The 18,757-nt window shown below is 42.2% G+C and overlaps 1 non-coding gene across 1 annotated transcript; it reads right to left on the reverse strand.

Annotated features, from left to right (window-relative positions):
• Positions 1–16,981: 16,981 nt before the first annotated feature.
• On the reverse strand, positions 16,982–17,086 carry LOC132825613 (U6 spliceosomal RNA). The gene has a single exon (XR_009645796.1). It is a non-coding gene; the product is annotated as a U6 spliceosomal RNA (small nuclear RNA).
• Positions 17,087–18,757: the final 1,671 nt, after the last annotated feature.

The raw sequence follows: 18,757 nt of genomic DNA on the forward strand, positions 1-18,757 counted from the left end.
TTTGGGATGAACTTTCAGTAAAACCCACACATCCCCAAGAATCTCATGATTTCTCATTTAGGTGCAGGAATGGGGAACTGTGCTATTGCTTCTACCTTTACAGTCCTGGGCAGCATTCATTCTTGACCTACTACATATCCTAAACAGGTCACTTGAGCCTTAGTGATCTTGCTTTGTGTGCGATTGACTACTACACCAGCTGACTATTTTCTGGCAAAGGGCTTCTAGTTGCTCTAAGTGCATTTTCCAGATCACTACTGAGCACAATGGCTCAGTGGTTAGCACCAGGATCCCAGGTTCATTCCAGCCTTGGGCGACTGTCTGTGGAGTTTGCACAGTCTCCCCGTGTCTGCATGGATTTCCTCCAGGTGCTCCAGTTTCCTCCCACAGTCCAAAGATGTGCAGGCCAGGTGAATTGGCCATACTAAATTGCCCACAATGTTAGATGCATCATTCAAAAATAAAGGGAAATGGGTCTGGGTGGCTTAGTCTTCAGAGGGTCGGTGTGGACTGGTTGGGCCGAAGGGCCTGTTTCCACACTGTAGGGAATCTAATCTAATCTAAGCTACTACAAGTAGAGATGCTGATTACTATAACATGCCGACATGCCCAACCATCCGAACCTTGTGAGATAGCTGCAATATTGCCCTCCAGTATCTCCATGACACTATTACCTGGAAAGTCACTATCCATTCTTCATTTGCTATTCTGGGATATGGTCTCCATTTCCTGATCAGGACCTCATTCTTAAATTTAGCAGTATCTAGAGATTGCTAATGTATCAACAAGAACCTCACCTGTACTGGATAAAGTTTTGTTCGCTGAGCTGTAAGGTTAATTTTCAGACATTTCATCACCATACTAGGTAATATCATCAGTGAGCCTCCAAATGAAGCACTGATGCTATGGCCTGCTTTCTATTTATGTGCTTGGGTTTCCTTGGGTTAGTAATGTCATTTCCTGTGGTGATGTCATTTCCTGTTCCTTTTCTCGAAGGTGGTAAATGAGATCCAAGTCAATGTGGTTGTTGATAGAGTTCCGGCTAGAACAAACCCAAACTCAGCAACAAACGTAAACAAGTAGACAAAATATGTCCAGAAACGCAAGCCACTCTCCCCTACATGAAAGACATCTTAGAAATGACCATCAGACTACTCAGACCTCTCAGCATCATGACAGCCCACAAACCACCAACACACTAAAACAACAGCTCATGAACTTGAAAGATCCTATACAGACAACAAGCAAAACTAATGTAATTTACAAAATACGTTGCAAGAATTGTAACAAACACTACATTGGACAAATAGGCAGAAAATTAGCCACCAGGATACATGAACATCAACTAGCCACAAAAAGAAATGATTCACTCTCACTAGTATCCTTACATACGGATGAGGAAGGACACCACTTTGACTGGAACAACACATCCATCTTAGGACAAGCCAAACAGAGACATGCATGAGAATTCCTAGAAGCAAGGCATTCCAACTGGAATTCTATCAACAAACACATTGACTTGGATCCCACTTACCACCCCCTGAGAAAAAGAACAGGAAATAACATCACCATGGGAAATGACATCACCAACCCAAGGAAACGCAAACATATAAATAGAAAGTGGGCCATACCAACAGTGCTTGATCCAGAGGCTCACTGATGATGTTACCTAATATGGTGATGAAACATCTGAAAACAAACTTTCCAGCTCAGTGAGCAAACCTACATCCAGAACCTCAACCTGAACTACAAATCTTCTCAAAACTCACCTCAACTGTACTCTCAAGAATTCATTTATAGGATTCTCAGGCAGAGTCAGAGCCATAGCCTGGATAGCAAAGCTCATTGACTGATTCCCTTTCCCTGCTCAGGGAGTGTCATGCACTGATAAATATGACCTTTTTTTCTGTGATCCCTACCTCAACAGCTAAGATACACAGGTTTCTTGGTCTCTGTCATGCAGTGCTATCCTCTTTGGTCCTGAGCAAGGCTCCAGGTATTTCCCTGTATCTTAAAGGTGCTCAGTTCCTCTTCATTCTCCCCACTTCTCTCCATTCCAGTTGGTTGGGTGAGCAGATTAAGTGAGTGTTTCTTCTGTAATAGGGATCAAATCACAATCACCAGTCAGTGTGACAGTCTGCCTGGTCCTGTTCATCCCTATTTCTCTTCATCTGTTTTCTAATGGGAAGCTGGAGTTTTTAAAGTCCTTAAGGAGAATAATGTCATGGAGTTCCTTGTACATAACTTCCATATAATGAGCTTGTTTCCACCATTCAAAAGCAAGCCTTTCAAAGTCCAGATAGATCAGGACAGGCTGTTTTCTGCCAGTACGGAATTTTTGACAGTAAGCCTCTGACACTAACTTGTATTCACTTAAAGAAGATGCTGCCTTGTGATCAGAAGCACTTACCTCAGGCAAAAGGGAGTAAACATAGTGAGCTTTCCCAGAAAGCTTACCAATTGTTCAGTAAGGTAAAAAAAAATTAGATTTGGGATTTAATAAAAAAGGTTAGAAAGTTTAACATTCTTTAAGCTTCAAAAATAACAGATGCACGCAGCTTAAAAACAGCAGATAGAAAGTAAGCTTCTGAAAATGGATTTTCAGTTTAATGTAATAGTTCAAAACAATAAATGTCCCAGAGAGTTCTGTTGTTAAACACAAATACAGATTAGCTACTTGGAACAATCAGGTTTCTCTTCCAAATTGGAGAAGTAAATTAGCTGTGACAAAATAAGGCATTGCAAGAGGAAGAAGGGGAAAAGACCTGAAGGCAGTTGTGGGGGAAATCTTTTGATGGGGAGTGAAATTTAAAATAAGCCATTAAGACAGCAATATGGAGGTTGTTTTCTGTCAGTTCCTCCTATGACATTATGAATGAGCCTGTGGATTATGTGCAGAAATAAACCTTTTTGTGATGCGACAGTAAGCTTTACATCCGTGGTTCTAGGCTATTTTAAAGCATTCATCTTAAAACAAGTTGGGAGAGGCATCTAAGGAACGCTGATAAAAGTTTAAGAGTTTTTATGATTCCCAATTGCTTTAGGAGAAAAAAAGATTTATTTTCTCTTTTTAAAGTAATGAATCCCCTTGAAAGTCTCAAATTTAACATGGCAGTAAATCACTGTGACGTAGCTGGAGAGATCAGTAATTATATCAGCTTTGACACAAAATGGTTTTCATGCTGACTGGTCTGGTTAAAAACCAGCTGCAGAGAAATGATAAATTCAACATCCTCTGCAGCAATTATTCTTGTTATATTTTCCTCGCCTTAACTCTTGTACAGACTTGAGCACGAGTCGTTGACAACCTTTGGAACCCTGACCAAGTTTCACTGGGTTCCAGTGAAAAGGAACCCAGCTCGAAATTTTATAAAGGTGAATAAAGGATCATTGATATGGTCCGGCATCGCTTTACAACAACTTTGGTCCCTGGAAATGTTAGGTCCAGGAGACACGAATAAAGCCCACCTCTTAGTTGTAGCAACATTTTGTTCACGTCATAATCCAAAGGGGTGTAGGTCACCATTAATTAGAACATGAGGTTGATTGGGTTATAAAATAAGCAAGAGATTTAATGATTCATCCATTTTGTCTTCTTGGTGAATGGTCCTCTGCTTTGATTATGCAAACACAATCCTAAATCTCAATTTCCTGCTGTCTAAGATATGAGACAGTGAGTCAACTGGGTGATCAAGATGGTGAACATGCCACCAAATGATAGCATCTAAGCGTCATCTTAGATCAAAGGCAGACAAATGTTGTTGAGATAAAGATCATCCTCAATCTGATTGGGTGATATAACAGGGACAAGGGGCTAAATGGTCCCCTGCTCTTCTTACTTCTTTCAGGATGGTGCCAGAGCAGGGTGCTCAGCCCAGGGCTTATCTGTTCCCGTCAGCTTTCCTTCTCCTGTTTTAACTTGGCTCTTTTCTTTTTTTTGTTTTTTTTTCTTTGTTTTTCTTTTCTTTAAAGCCTGGAGAATGGGTGAAGGAGGATGCCTCAGGCGGCAGTGGCAGCAACACTAGGACAGACTGGACACGGCGATTGAGGAACGGTTGCTGGACTGACTCCGTTGGCCTAGACTCGCAGGCTAGGTCGAGGGTCCATATCCGCAGGTAGGCCTGGGCACCTGAAGGTGGACAAAGGTGGTCTCGGTCTGGCATGTCAGACCTTTGTGATGGCCTCGCAATGTGACGGCCTTGTCCAATGTGGAGGGTCTTCACCGTCCAACTATTCCAGCTGTCTGGTCGGTGGTCTTGGCCTGGCATGACTGTGTTCTTTGGTGGAGGTTTCCAGCCTAGTATCCAGCAGCTCAGTATGGAGGCCTTGAACCCAGCTGTGTTTTCCATTGTTCCTTAGTCGACCTTCCCCCGAGCCCAGGGACCATGAACTGAACTGTGATGAACTTCATTTTAATCTTACTTCTTTTATTTTTATGCATGACCTCTGTCATTGATATAGGTGCCCTGGCTCGGCAACTTATAAAATTTTTCACTGTAAAGTACACATGACAATAAATTTCTATTCTATTCTGTCCTAATCCTCTGTCTGCATAGAAAATTGAATGGCAGCTCCAGACAGTTGTCTGGAAAATATATGTGCAACAGTTGCCAGCAACGACCTTGTGCTTATGAATCTAAGATGTGAACTTTGATACCAAAAAATATTAGGCTTAGGACTAGGAGAGACATTAAAATGATAAAAATCTGAAAGGCACCTCCAACCTGCCCACCATCAGGTTGGGTTAGAGGTGCAACTCAGGGTGAGCAGTCGTACCACCCTCAGGCATGTTTCTGGTAATTTGATCATTTTAAAATTAGGCTAACAGCCTCTGATTGAACCGGTCCTGCAGATTTAACTATAGATAGTTGGATTTCTAGGCCTGAGAAAAATCCAAAGTAGCTGAAGTGAACTGAGGACAGATTTAGAGAGTAGACAAGTGACTGTACAGCACTGCTTGTGGCAAAAAGGAGAACGAGAGTGCAGAATAATGAGATTTATGTAAATCATGATGATGCAACTGATTGCATATTCTAAAATCAGTAAGGTAGAAAATCCTTCTCTAGAATCAGCACGTTGTATGCATTACACGAGTGACCTGGATTTGATAACTGACAACGTACAGATGTAACTATAGAGTGTTGCAGTACAAGGATTTTACTTAGAGGCAAGTAACAAGTGACCTTAGTGGTAATGTATGAACAGAGTTTGAGAGACTCCACACTAGTTTAACAATAGGCAGGGATCAATAATGATAAAGTGCACAAGATAAAGCAGCCAGCTTCACCCTTGCACTTGAAGACATCGTGTCCAAAACTCTGGCTCCCATCTAGGTAACCTGGCTTCGTTAATAGCCAAGCCTATGTCATGATTTTCCAGCTGATTCCTGTAGGGCTCACACATCAGCCCACTTGGCATTTGGGTGTTCCTCTGAGTGATATTTATCAATATACGTGAGCCAATGCATCTTGTGTTGGAGCAGAGAGTTAGGTGTAGATTTAACACAGCCGATGAGACACTTTGATAGAGTAGATAGGAAGAAATCGCTTCAAGTGGCAGGACAGTTCAGTTACCAGTGGACAGACATTTAAGATGAGAAAGAGTTATATTATGGAGCCAGACATTATAGTCTGGAATGCACTACCTGACTGGGACAAAGGAAGCAGATTCAAAAATAATTTGCAAAAGGGACTTGGATGAATATTTGAAGGGAGAAAATTTGTAGGTCATTAGGAAAAGGCAGGAATGACGTGAGACGAATTGGACAGCTCCTTCAAGGAGTCAATTGATCTTGTCTTGTGCTGTGATTCCTGTTATGCTATCGAGAGATATTGGACTCCATTTTCCAGCCCGGTGGCGGCAGGCATGGAGGTGGAAACATAGTGGGGAACATCACTCTGCAGAGGCAGCCAAGCAAGTCAGGTGGTAGTCAGAGCATTGACTGTATCAGGCTATACAAGACACTGGAAAGGCCACATTTCAGACTACTGCATACAGTTCTGGTAACATTTCTGTTATGAATCTGTAAAAGATTCAAAAAAGATTTACAAGGATGTTACCGAGCTTGGAGGGTTTGTGTTATAAGGCGAGGTTGAATAGGCTGGGACTTTCTCCCCTGGAGCACAGTAAGCTGAGGGACCTTAGAGATGTTTATAAAATCATGAGGGGCATCGATCAGGTAAACAGCCAAGGTCTTTTTCCACAGGGTGGGAGAATCCAAAACTAGCGAGCATAGGTTTAAGGTAAAAGGAGAAAGATATAAAAGGGAGCTGAGGTGCAATGTTTTCTCACAGAGGCTGGCGCGCATATGGAACATGTCGGAGGAGGTGGGACAGGCAAGTACAATTACAGCATTTAAAAGGCACTTGAACAGATATATGGGTAAGAAAAGTTTAGAGGGATATGGGATAAATGGGATTAATTCAGCCTTAGACTATCGCCACAGAGGTTTTGCAGGGCAATTTATCAGTCCAACTATCTTCAGCTGCTTTTTCAATGACTTGCTGTCATTTTTAAGGTCAGAGATATGGATTCTCACAGATAATTCCATAATGTTCAATCCCATTCACCATTCTCAGATACAGAAAAATTCTGCGCATGTGTACGACAAGAGCTGAACGACATTAGGATGGGACTGATAATTAGCAAACAACACTTGCACCATACGGATGACTACAATAAGAGAGAATCTAGCCATTTTCCTTTGACATTCCTTGATATTCAACATCAATACTATCACTGAATCCCTCACCACCAACATCCTGGAAGATACCATTGATCTTGGACCAGCTATATAAATACCTTAGCTACAAGAGTAGATCAGGAACTAAGAATTCTCGGAACTCACCTCCTGATTCCCAAAGCCTGTCCATCATCTAAAAGGCACAAGTCAGACATGTGATGGAATATGCCTGGTTAAGTTTAGCTCCAGCAATATTCATGAAACTTGACACCATCTAGGTTGAAGCAGGCCACTTGATCAGCACTCCATCTACCATTTTAAATGTTCACTCCTCCACCACCAATGCACAGTGCCGTGTATATCATCTGTAAGACTCACTACAGCATATCATCAGGGGTCCTTTGAGTGCATCTCACAAACCTGTGGCCTCTACCACTAGAACGACAACAAACACATTGCAATACCACCATGTTTCTCTCTGAGTCCATTGGACTCAGCATGTGAGCTACAAGATTTGTGAATGAAATCAAAGCAGAGAGTGGAATGGGCTAATTTCCATTCTGTTGGGAGAAATGAATGAACAAGTGTGATCTTCAAGCATTACCTGGGCCAATTTGGCACCAATTGTTAAAGCTCAGTTGAGAATGTAACTTTAAGGAAGTTCTGGGATTTACATATGAAAGAACTGAAACCAACATGCTCATTCTAAAACATAGTTAAAAATCACACAACACCAGGTTATAGTCCAACAGGTTTAATTGGAAGCACACTAGCTTTCGGAGCGATGCTCCTTCATCAGGTGATAGTGGAGGGCTCATTCGTAACACAGAATTTATAGCAAAAATTTGCAGTGTGATGTAACTGAAATTACATCTCCAAATCATTCTAAAACATGAGAGACATAACAAACAATCCAGGTCTTTTTCAATATATAATTTCAGTTATATAATCACACTGTAAACTTATGCTATAAATTCTGTGTTCTCCAATCTTATACTCTACAACCACCTGATGAAGGAGTATCGCTCCGAAAGCTAGTGCTTCCAATTAAACCTGTTGGGCTATAACCTGGTGTTGTGCGATTTGTAACTTTGTACACCCCAGTCCAACACCGGCATCTCCAAGTCATGACTACCTCCAAATCATAGAAATGGTTAGGGACCCATCAGCAGAGAGGAATGTTTATAACATTGCACTGTGAGAAAGGTCAGCCTCCTGCCAATGCAAGATAATATTTTGCTGTTTGTATTTTATTGAAAGTCACTGAAGCATTAATGAGGAACCTATTTACTGTAACAACATGTTACTAACTGATCAGTTCACTGGGAAGTATTCTGTTTTCTATTAGTAAGATTAAAAAAGAGCAAAACCAAAATTAGTTCATTTCACATCTCATTGACCAATGAGAGAAGGATAGATATGAAAGAATGTAAGTTGCAACACATTGGTGACAACTGCCCGATCAAAATCAATAGTTAATAACAGGAGCACTTCATAAAGTCAGGGTCATTCATCAAAACTAAATGATACGAGAAAGGCTATTTACTTATATATGGCTTTTATATGCAGTTGATGTTCTTAGTTGGTGGAAGAAATGTCAATCACTATTAAAGATATATCAAAGCTTCCTGTAAGCTGAACCAAAATTAAATATTAATGAAATAATATCCAAGATCGATGACTATTCGTTGACTTAACTTCTTTCACATTTTATAAATCCGCCACTGAAAGCAAATTGTTTCTTGTGATTTGAGTAGAGCTTGGTATTGTTAACAACTTAGTCAGCTAGAAGTATTTTTCTAATGTTTGGTTACATTTGTCTCACAAATTCAAGACTGGTTTATGTCTAGAATTTTATAGTAAGGTGGCTGTCTCCTATCTGTGTAATAAACTGCATAGTTCGTAGAACCAAGTCTCCTTATATTTCTTTCTGTACAGTTACTGTAAGTTATTGGTATTTTTAATTGTTCAGAGGTCATCGCATCTTTCACAATGAGTCAAATGATTCATCACCAAATTAACATGATCTTGAATAATAAATTTGTTCCCATAAGAATAGAAGTCACTAATACTTCTCTTTTCAATGCATTGTTAAAACTGACACAATAGGGGCTTGACTTATTGGCTAGAGTTCTTGTCATGGGCTGAAGCATAAGGTCTAGTGCTCTGTGACATGTTTGAAAAATGCCCAATACAGTAACTGAGGGAGTGCTGTGTTGTTAGGGATGTCCTTTCTCAGAAACCGAAACCCTGTCTATTCTTTCAGGTGGAGTGTGGAAGGAGAAAATTGCATGTGATCCCATATGTTAATAACACAAAAATAAACAAATTATTGTGTCATTTATAACATTGTGTTTAATTGGGGCTTGGTGTGTGCATGTCGGCTGCTGTGTTTCTGCTGTGTTTTCTTTCCACCGCCCTTACCCCTACCCTTCCCCTCTCTTTCTCACAAATGTTTACAGTCATCTGGAATCCTCTCCTCGAACCATTGAGGTTACGTGCACCCTTGGATCTCTCAAACTGAGATCGATAGATCTCGATGAAATAACAGGATCAGGGGATATAGAGCAAAGGTGGGCAATCACAGATGAACCAAAATGCAGTTGAGTGTCAGAAGGGGCTAAATAGTTTCTGTTGCTAATTTGCGGAAATATGGCTCAGAGATAATAAGATAATTGTGCGTTTGTTGGCTTTGCTAATGGATTTGCAGCTTTGGCAGCTGGTGAGAGTCATAATAACTTCTAGTCTCTGAATTAAAGAAGGCAGCAGTATAGTGTAGCATCATGAAAGAAATTTCATCTCTGAATTAGAATAGCTTCCCTGAGTGGTAAAAAAGAGACGTCAAAGTCATTGAAGTGCCAAGACCAGTTGGTAGAGAGATGGTAACAGCAGCTGAAGAAAATATAGAGGCTAATGATATTGTTTGAAGGGTAAATATTAGTTAGGACACCAAGCATTACTCTTCTTCAAAATTGTACAATGAAATTATTTACAATAATTCAAGAGTTAATATTTCATCCTAAAGACAGCATCACAGACAATGCAGCACTTCCTCAGCCTCTGACATGTGCAGAAGACCATAGACTATAAGACATTTGAGCAGAATTAGGCCATTGAACCCATCAGGTCTGCTCCACCATTCAATCATGGCTGATATAATTCTCAATCACATTCTCCCGCTTTCTCCACTAACCTCCTTATTAATTAAGAATCTATCAATCTCTGGCTTAAATACACTCAATGACTTGCCCTCCACAACCCTCTGCAGTAATGAGTTCCACAGATTAACCACTGAAGAAATTCCTTCTCATCTCAGTTCGAAAGAGTTGTGGATGTGGATGTGGATTCACGTTCTTGTCTCTCCTACTGCAGCACGGTGGCACAGTGGTTAGCACTGCTGCCTCACAGCGCCTGTAGACCCAGGTTCAATTCCCGACTCAGGCGACTGACTGTGTGGAGTTTGCACGTTCTCCCCGTGTCTGCGTGGGTTTCCTCCCACAGTCACAAAGATGTGCGGGTCAGGTGAATTGGCCAAGCTAAATTGCCCGTAGTGTTAGGTAAGGGGTAAATGTAGGGGTATGGGTGGGTTGCGCTTCGGCGGGTCGGTGTGGACTTGTTGGGCCGAAGGGCCTGTTTCCACACTGTAAGTAATCTAATCTACTGGTGGAAACATCGTCTCCACTACCTAGGCCTTTCAGTATTCTGTAAACTACAAGCAAATGCCCCTTTTAGCTTGCTGAACTTCATCATGTATCGACGCAGAGGCCTGAACTGATCCTTGTATAAAATGCCCTTAATTTCCAGGATCATTCTTGTGAACTTTCTCTGCTCCCCCTCCAAGGCCAACACATCCTTTCTTCGATATAGGACCCAAAACTGATCACAATATTCCTAATTCAGTCAGCCCAGAGCCTTATGCAGCCTCAGTAGTACATCTCTGCTCTTGTATTCTAGTCCCCTTGAAATAAGTGAGAACATTGCATTTATTTTCCTGACTGCCAACTGAACCTGCAAGTTAATCTTAAGAGAATCCGGAACTAGAACTCCAAAGTCTCTTTGAGCTTCAGATTTCCAAAGCCTTTCCCCATTTGGGAAATTGTCTATGCCTCTATTCTTTCCACCAAACTGCACAACCCCACATATTTCCACACTGTATTCAATCTGCCACATCTTTGTCCACTCTCCCGGCCTGTTCAAGTCCTTCTGCAGCCTTCCCCACTTCCTGAACACTACCTGTCCCTCGACCTATCTTTGTGTCATCTGAAAACTTGGTGACAATGCCCTTGGTTCCTTTATCCAGATTGTTAATGTATAATGTGAATAATTGTGGGCCCAACACTGACCCCTGTAGAACTCTACAAGTCACTGGCTGCTATCATGACAAAGACTCTTTTATCCCTACTATCTGTCTTGTGCAAGTCAGCCAATCCTTTATCCATGCCAATAATTTGCCTCTGGCAACATTGTATCCCAATTTACTTAGCAGCTTCCTGTGTGACACCTTGTCTAAGGTCTTCTGGAATTCCAAGTTGCTCACATCCACTGGCTCTCCTTTGTCTAACTCGCTCATTCTCTCCTCAAAGGATTTGAACAGATTAGTCAAAAATGACCTCCCTTTGATAAATCTGTGATGACTTGGCCCTATTTTTCAATGTACTTACAAGTACTCACAATCCCATCCCTAATAATGGACTTTAAAATATTTCTACCCATTGAACTCAGGCTAACCAGCCTATAATTTTCCTTCTTAAGCAGTGATGTTCCATTAGCAATCTTCCAGTCCTCAGGGATGACTCCAGTGATTTCTGAAAGATCACCATTTATGCCTCCACTATCTCCTCAGCTATTTCCTTCAAAAGTCTGGGGTGTAGTCCATCTGGTCTGGGCGATTTATCCACCTTCAGACCTTTCGGATTTTCCACTATACTCACCTTTGCATCTTGACTCTCTTGAAGTTCCAGTATGTAACTTGTGCCTTCCAAAAAGAAGATTGATGCAAAGTACCTATTCAGTTCCTCCACTATTTCTTTGTTCCCCATTACTACTTCTCTAGCCTTATCTTCCAGTGATCAAACTGGTCCTCACCCTTAACAATTTCTCCACTTCCTCCAGACCAAAGGGGTAGCCATGGGCACTCATATGGGCCCCAGCTATGCCTGTCTCTTTGTTGGCTACGTAGAACAGTCGATCTTCCGTGATTACACCGGCACCACTCCCCACCTCTTCCTCCGCTACATTGATGACTGCATTGGTGCCACCTCGAGCTCCCGCGAGGAGGTTGAGCAATTCATCAACTTCACCAGCACATTCCACCCTGACCTTAAATTTACCTGGACATCTCTGACACCTCCCTCCCCTTCTTGGGCCTCTCCATCTCCATTAATGAGGATCGACTTGACACCGACATATTTTACAAACCCACCGACTCCCACAACTCCCTCTTCCCACCCTACCTCCTGCAAAAATGCCATCCTGTATTCCCAATTCCTTCGCCTCCGCCGTAACTGCTCCCAAGAGGACCAGTTCCACCACAGAACACACCAGATGGCCTCCTTCTTTACAGACCTCAATTTCCCTTCCCACATGGTTAAAGATGCCCTCCAACACAACTCGTCCACATCCCGCATCTCCGCCCTCAGACCCTCACCCCTCCAACCGTAACAAGGACAGAACGCCCCTGGTGCTCACCTTCCACCCTACCAACCTTTGCATAAACCAAATCATCCGCTGACATTTCCGCCACCTCCAAACAGACCCCACCACCAGGGATATATTTCCCTCCCCACCCCTTTCCGCCTTCCGCAAAGACCGTTCCCTCCGTGACTACCTGGTCAGGTCCATGCCCCCCCTGCAACCCACCCTCCCATCCTGGCACCTTCCCCTACCAGTGCAGGAATTGCAAAAGCTATGCCCACACCTCCTCCCTCACCTCCATCCAAGGCCCTAAAGGAGCTTTCCACATCCATCAAAGTTTTACCTGCACATCCACCAATATCATTTATTGTATCAATTGCTCCCAATGCGGTCTCCTCTACATTGGGAAGACTGGACGCCTCCTAGCAGAGCGCTTTAGGGAACATCTCTGGGACACCCGCACCAATCAAACACACAGCCCTGTGGCCCAACATTTCAACTTCCCCTCCCACTCTGCCGAGGACATGGAGGTCCTGGGCCTCCTTCACCGCCGCTCCCTCACCACCAGACGCCTGGAGGAAGAACACCTCATCTTCCGCCTCAGAACACTTCAACCCCAGGGCATCAATGTGGACTTCAACAGTTTCCTCATTTCCCCTTCCCCCACCTCACCCCAGCTCCAAACTTCCAGCTCAGCACTGTCCCCATGACCTGTCCTATCTGCCTATCTTCTTTTCCACCTATCCACCCCACTGCCTGTTCCCTATTGGGCTCTACCCAAGCTACGCCACACAAAAAAAAACGAGCTCATGGATATTCCACGGATTGCTTTTCTTGGGATCTGCTATCAACCTAATTTTCCCAGTCAACCTACATATTGGAGGACCCCATGGTTATTGTAATAGTCCCTTACTTACACACCTTTTCTCTCTCCTGATTTATTTTCTTCCCCACGTCCTGACTACTTTTAGAAGGCCTGTACTTAATTCCCATCAGGCTTTTTTTTTCTTCTCTGCATTTCCTCAACCCTACAGGTTGTATGCCTTTTGACTATATCAGTCCTTGTTCTTGATTTATTTTCATTTCTTACCAGCAAGACAAGTCCGCCCCTTCTGCCCATCCTGTCGATAGAATGTGCATCTTTGGATACTTAATTCCCAGCTTGATTCCCCCTTGCAGCCACATCTCTGTGATCCCTATAACATCGTATCTGCCAATTTCAATCTGTGCAACCAGCTCATTTATCTTGTTTCATTTACTGCATGCATTTAACTCTCAATCCTGCATTGATTGCCCCCTTCTCATAGTTGTCCAGTAATCTGCTGTGCCTGAAGTTAGATTCCAGATCTTTCCATAGTCTTTGTCCTATTACTTGTTCTTGAAACTACAATAACGTCTCCCGAATTTCAGATAGTGTCTGGGAATGGAACTATGAACTTGCAATCGTCTGACACTGAGGCAGAGGTGCTCTCAACAGAATCTAAGGTAGGTCAGTATTTTCGTCATGTTATTTTGTGCGTATGGATAACATTGTGCTCATCAGGACATCAGTGATGTGGACTGGAACATGTTTTGTTTTTTAAAACCACTGTGAAGTCTGCAATGCAATTGTCTACAATACATGCAGTATCTCAGGAGATATTCTGTTTCCATAGGGTCGATTGCCAGTTTACCAATTGTACCATTAGGAAAAACTTTCAGACTGCTTAATCTATTTTATGTGGGCTCTTTATATCTGCTAAAATACAAATTTCATCTCGAGTCACAGTGGAGAAGGTTTTATATTTCAAAACATTTGCTTCGCCACATCAAGACTAGATGGTGAAAAAAATAAAAGGAAGAATTTTCATTTTTATAGCAACTATTACATTCGCATAACTAGTTAAATTCCCAATGTCAGGTGTAGCTTAGTCGGTGGGACTCTCACTTATGATCCAGACAGATAAGCATCCACACCACAGTACTGAGGGAATGTTACACTGCTGGTGGTCATAATGTTCAGCTAAGACATTAAACTGGGCTACTGTTAGCTTCCTCAGTTGAAAGAAGAGCATTGGAGTTCCTTTCAGTGTTCTTGCAAGTATTTATCCCTCAACTAGCATCATAAAATCAGATTTTCTGTTCACTTTATCATCACGCCTTATGCTCTGCATATAAATTAATTTCTTTGTTTCCTAAAGTGACTTCACTCCATTGGCTCTGATCAGATTGGTGTCATCGTGAAAGGAGGCATATCAATACAATTGAGTGGAGTGAATTCACTATTGCACTGCGATGAACATGAATGAGTAGGAAGCTTAACATGTGCAATGCTTTACTACTAATGATGATTAATGTGTACTTCTTATTCCAACTCAATTTCCAATTGAGTCAAAGCTATTAATAGGGGTTGCTTGTCCATTTCTAGCTCCTCCCTCATGTCCTTTCTTCAAATGTAAGAAGTGGTGATGAAATTCTGTGAGCTTTTGCACGGCACTCTGTTCACCCTGATGCACAGGAAAACCAAACTAAAGCCCATTCACAAACGTCGTATATCAAATTGGCTCCATAGTTAATTCGGGATTCACAACTGCTTTGCTGCAACTTTGGTTGGCATTGGAGAAGGCTATAATGAAAATTCCTCCTTTTATCTTTCCAGCTTACCAGGCTGATACCAGGTATGAAGGGATTCTTTCATGAGGAGAAGTTTAGTAGATTCGGTCTATACTCTTTGCAATATGGAAGAAAGAGAGGCAACCTTATTGAATGGGATGGTAGGAATGACATATGAGAAGCGATTGAGTTGGTTCGGATTGTATTCATTAGAGTTTAGAAGAATGAAGGGGATCTCATAGAAATCGATAAGATTCTTCCAGGACTAGACAGGGTAGATGCAGGAAAGAGATCCTCGATGGTGGAGGAGTCTAGAACCAACAGACATAGCTTAAGGAAAAGGGGTAAATCTTTTAGCACTGAGTTCAGAAGAAATGTCTTCACCCAGAGAGTGGGGAGCCTGTGGAATTCACTACACAGAAAGTAGTTGAGGCCAAAACATTGTGACTTCGTGAAGGAGGCAGGTATAGCTTTTCTGGCTAAAGAGAGAAAGGGATATGGGGTAGTGCAAAATTTAGGTATTCAGCTATGATCATATTGAATAGTGATGCAGGCTCAATGGGTTGAATGGCCTACTCTTGCTCCTTTGTCTTTTGATCCTTTGGTTGGGATTTCAAGCCACCTGCCACAAGAGGTCAGGATGGATCTCACCTTCACCAGCTCCAGTAGCCAAGATTCTCTATGGCTTGGGCAATTGGTGGCTTGAGATCATGGCTGCCATTCCTCTGAGGCAGAACATTCCCACCTCCAAGAGCCGAGCCCCTGGTAAAACAGAGGACTGGGAGCTCTTCAGCTCCAACAGCACCATTGTGATGTGTGGTCACTGCTGGGACTGCAATGGTCCCCACACCACCAGAAGATCACTGTGGCCAATCAGACAGGTGCTGGGTTTTAATTGGCCACTTAAAGGTTTAAAATGAGCTATGGGTTGGCCATCACTGCCATTCAAGGGGGAAGATAATTGGCACAGCACTTCCCATCATCCTACCTGACTGTATGTTACATTCCCTTTGCTTGCCAACCTGCTCCCATTAGATTAGATTAGATTAGATTACTTACAGTATGGAAACAGGACCTTCGGCCCAACAAGTCCACATCGACCTACCGCAGCGCACTCACCAAGACCCATTCCCCTACATTTACCCCTGCACCTAACACTACAGGCAATTTAGCGTGGCCAATTCACCTAACCTGCATATTTTTGGACTGTGGGAGGAAACCGGAGCACCCGGAGGAAACCCACGCAGACTCGGGGAGAATGTGCAAACTCCACACAGTCAGTCGCCTGAGGCGGGAACTGAACCTGGGTCTCTGGCGCTGTGAGGCAGCAGTGCTAACCACTGTGCCACCGTGCCGCCCATAATGCCACCCATGGAAGGGACATGCAAAATTCTTGGTTTTGTTTTTGTTTTTGTTTGTCCATATGTCAGTTCTTCTTATGGCAGTGTTAAGATTTTTCTTTCTGGTAGTATTGAGATTGATGGTTTCTGTATTCTGTTTATCAGGTAAGGAATCTAAATTTAAAAGCAAGTGGAAACCAGCTCTTTGTAATAACACAGCTGTCCGTGTAAATCACTCGAACATTTATAGAACTCTCGGATGTGCAGGGAATCATTGTAAGCTGCTCAGGATATTAAAGGTGATATTTAAATCACAAAAAGATTGGCACAGAACCAGGCCTCAAATATAAAATGGTCATATCCTGCACTGGTTCAAACATATTAGAAATAATTACAGTTCAGAGTATTAAGAAGGTTTGATTCCTGGCAATACAGATGACAGAACCTAATGTCAAGGGACGCTTGATTTGTCAAAAAAATCTTTTGCTGTGGCATTCACTTAACCATGGAAAAATAGCAGAGTAAAGTAAATAAAATCATGTGCTTTCCCACCAAAGTCCCTTGATGTTGCAGCCACCCACACACAATTCCGGAGTTCCAGAGTTACACTGTTAGATGCACACTGGCAAGAGAGCATGAGGGATGAAATTCTGGTCTCATTTTAAAATCAAGGAAAATTCAAAAGGTCTATCAGCATGTATCTAAACACCAATGTTTTAGGTTTGTTTTTACAAAGAGTATGGAATGTTTCACTGATCTGCCTGTCACCCTTGCACAGGGGTCATGCCAACCTTGGCTGTATTGTTCCAATTTCTAGATATGTTCAGCTGAAGTGAACACAAAAAGAAGAACCTCAGCTACCAGAAGTGGGGCTCAAACTGACACAGCCAATCAATGGATCTTAAGTCCAATACCTTAACCACTCAGCCATCTTAGTCGAGGACCTCTCGGAAATGATGAGACCTTCCGCAGTTTTATTCTGAACCACATGACATTCAGTGTCTGCAAGATTGAGGCACCCCATCTTGTCTTTCAGTAATCATATTGTTAGTTAAGGTAATGGCTCTGAGGGAGTTAAATGTTGAGGTTGTTAGCTCCACCCTAGTTGTCTTTAGGCAAAGAAACAGTCTTACATCAGCTCCCAATAGAGGCAACTGTAATGTACATGGCTTCTGATAGTTACAATAATGTCTAACTAGTTAATGATAATTGTATCTATTGCTATAATGCTAATAATTCTACCTCATTATGTAAGACAAGTTCCTCCTCGTGTTAAGCCTTTTTAATAGTCTATCCTCTGCCATCACATAGCAGATAGGCCCTTCACAGCCCAATATGACAAGAAGAATGAACAAGACTTGGCCATTCAAACCCCTCAATCTACTCAACCACATAATTGTTCATTTGGGTCTTCACTCTATCTTCCTGCCTTAATTCTCCAACTGTGTCACTTATTAATGATTCTTTCCCTTGGCGTGAGTGATATCGCTGACTAGTGACACACCAGTCAATCCTGTTCACTAAGGCGGTGACTTTCATCAGCTAAGTGAATATGGCAGAAGAGCACCATTATGGAATCGGTGCAGTCAGTTGTCCGTTGTAGAGGTGGGAGATTGAAGCCACCCAGAAATATTTGTGATCAAGCAAACAGTTTTGAATGACAAAATGGCAGAATATTTAAAAACAGAATAGAATCAAAGTTTAAACCATATCTCAGAGATTCAGGTTAGAGGACATGCAAGACCCCAATTACAAATTCAAGTTAATTTGTCATCTAGTTACTCCTATATAGATCAATTGATAGAACAATGCTTTTAAAAAAGTTCATTGTTAGTATATAGACATCTTCAAAATGGTTGGCATTTAATATTCATCTGTAGTTGAATTGGGCTAATGTTGCTAAGTAGCCTTTTAGTATTCCTTCAGCCCATGCAGTGAGGTAAATCCATAGTACTGTGTTCTTCTACAGTTCTACACCACAGCTTCCTTTCCACACAGAAATGGATTAGAAAAGATGACATTGAAAGTCAGTATTTGCATCCTCACCACTAACCACTCTGTGTGTACAAAAGCACTTAGGAAGTTTGAACTGGGTAAAATATTTAACAGTAAAAATGAGAGTGAGTGTTTGCAGAACAAACCAGGAAACAATGGAAAACCATCTAAAGTAAATTGATTGTGCTGTTGGAATTGTGCCCAGTAACGTTGCATCTGCCTGGGTCCCTTCACAAGTAGCTCAAAATACCACAAGTTCAGATTGCACAATGACCTCTTGCTAGGAGTTTGAGGATTTCTGGTGGAATGGGACATGTAAACGGAGAAGCAGCTTACTGGATACTGGATTGACTGGAAATAAAGAAGTAGCAACGCATTTGAATTTCAGGTTCCTGTGACCCTTTCACCTTCCCCACCACCATTAACTACATACACACACACACCCAAACTCACACAGAAATACACGCACACACAAAAAACAGACACTTGTCCACACAGACACACACACACAGAA

The sequence above is a fragment of the Hemiscyllium ocellatum genome, chromosome 20 (assembly GCF_020745735.1).
Source record: "Hemiscyllium ocellatum isolate sHemOce1 chromosome 20, sHemOce1.pat.X.cur, whole genome shotgun sequence".
Lineage (NCBI taxonomy): Eukaryota > Metazoa > Chordata > Chondrichthyes > Orectolobiformes > Hemiscylliidae > Hemiscyllium > Hemiscyllium ocellatum.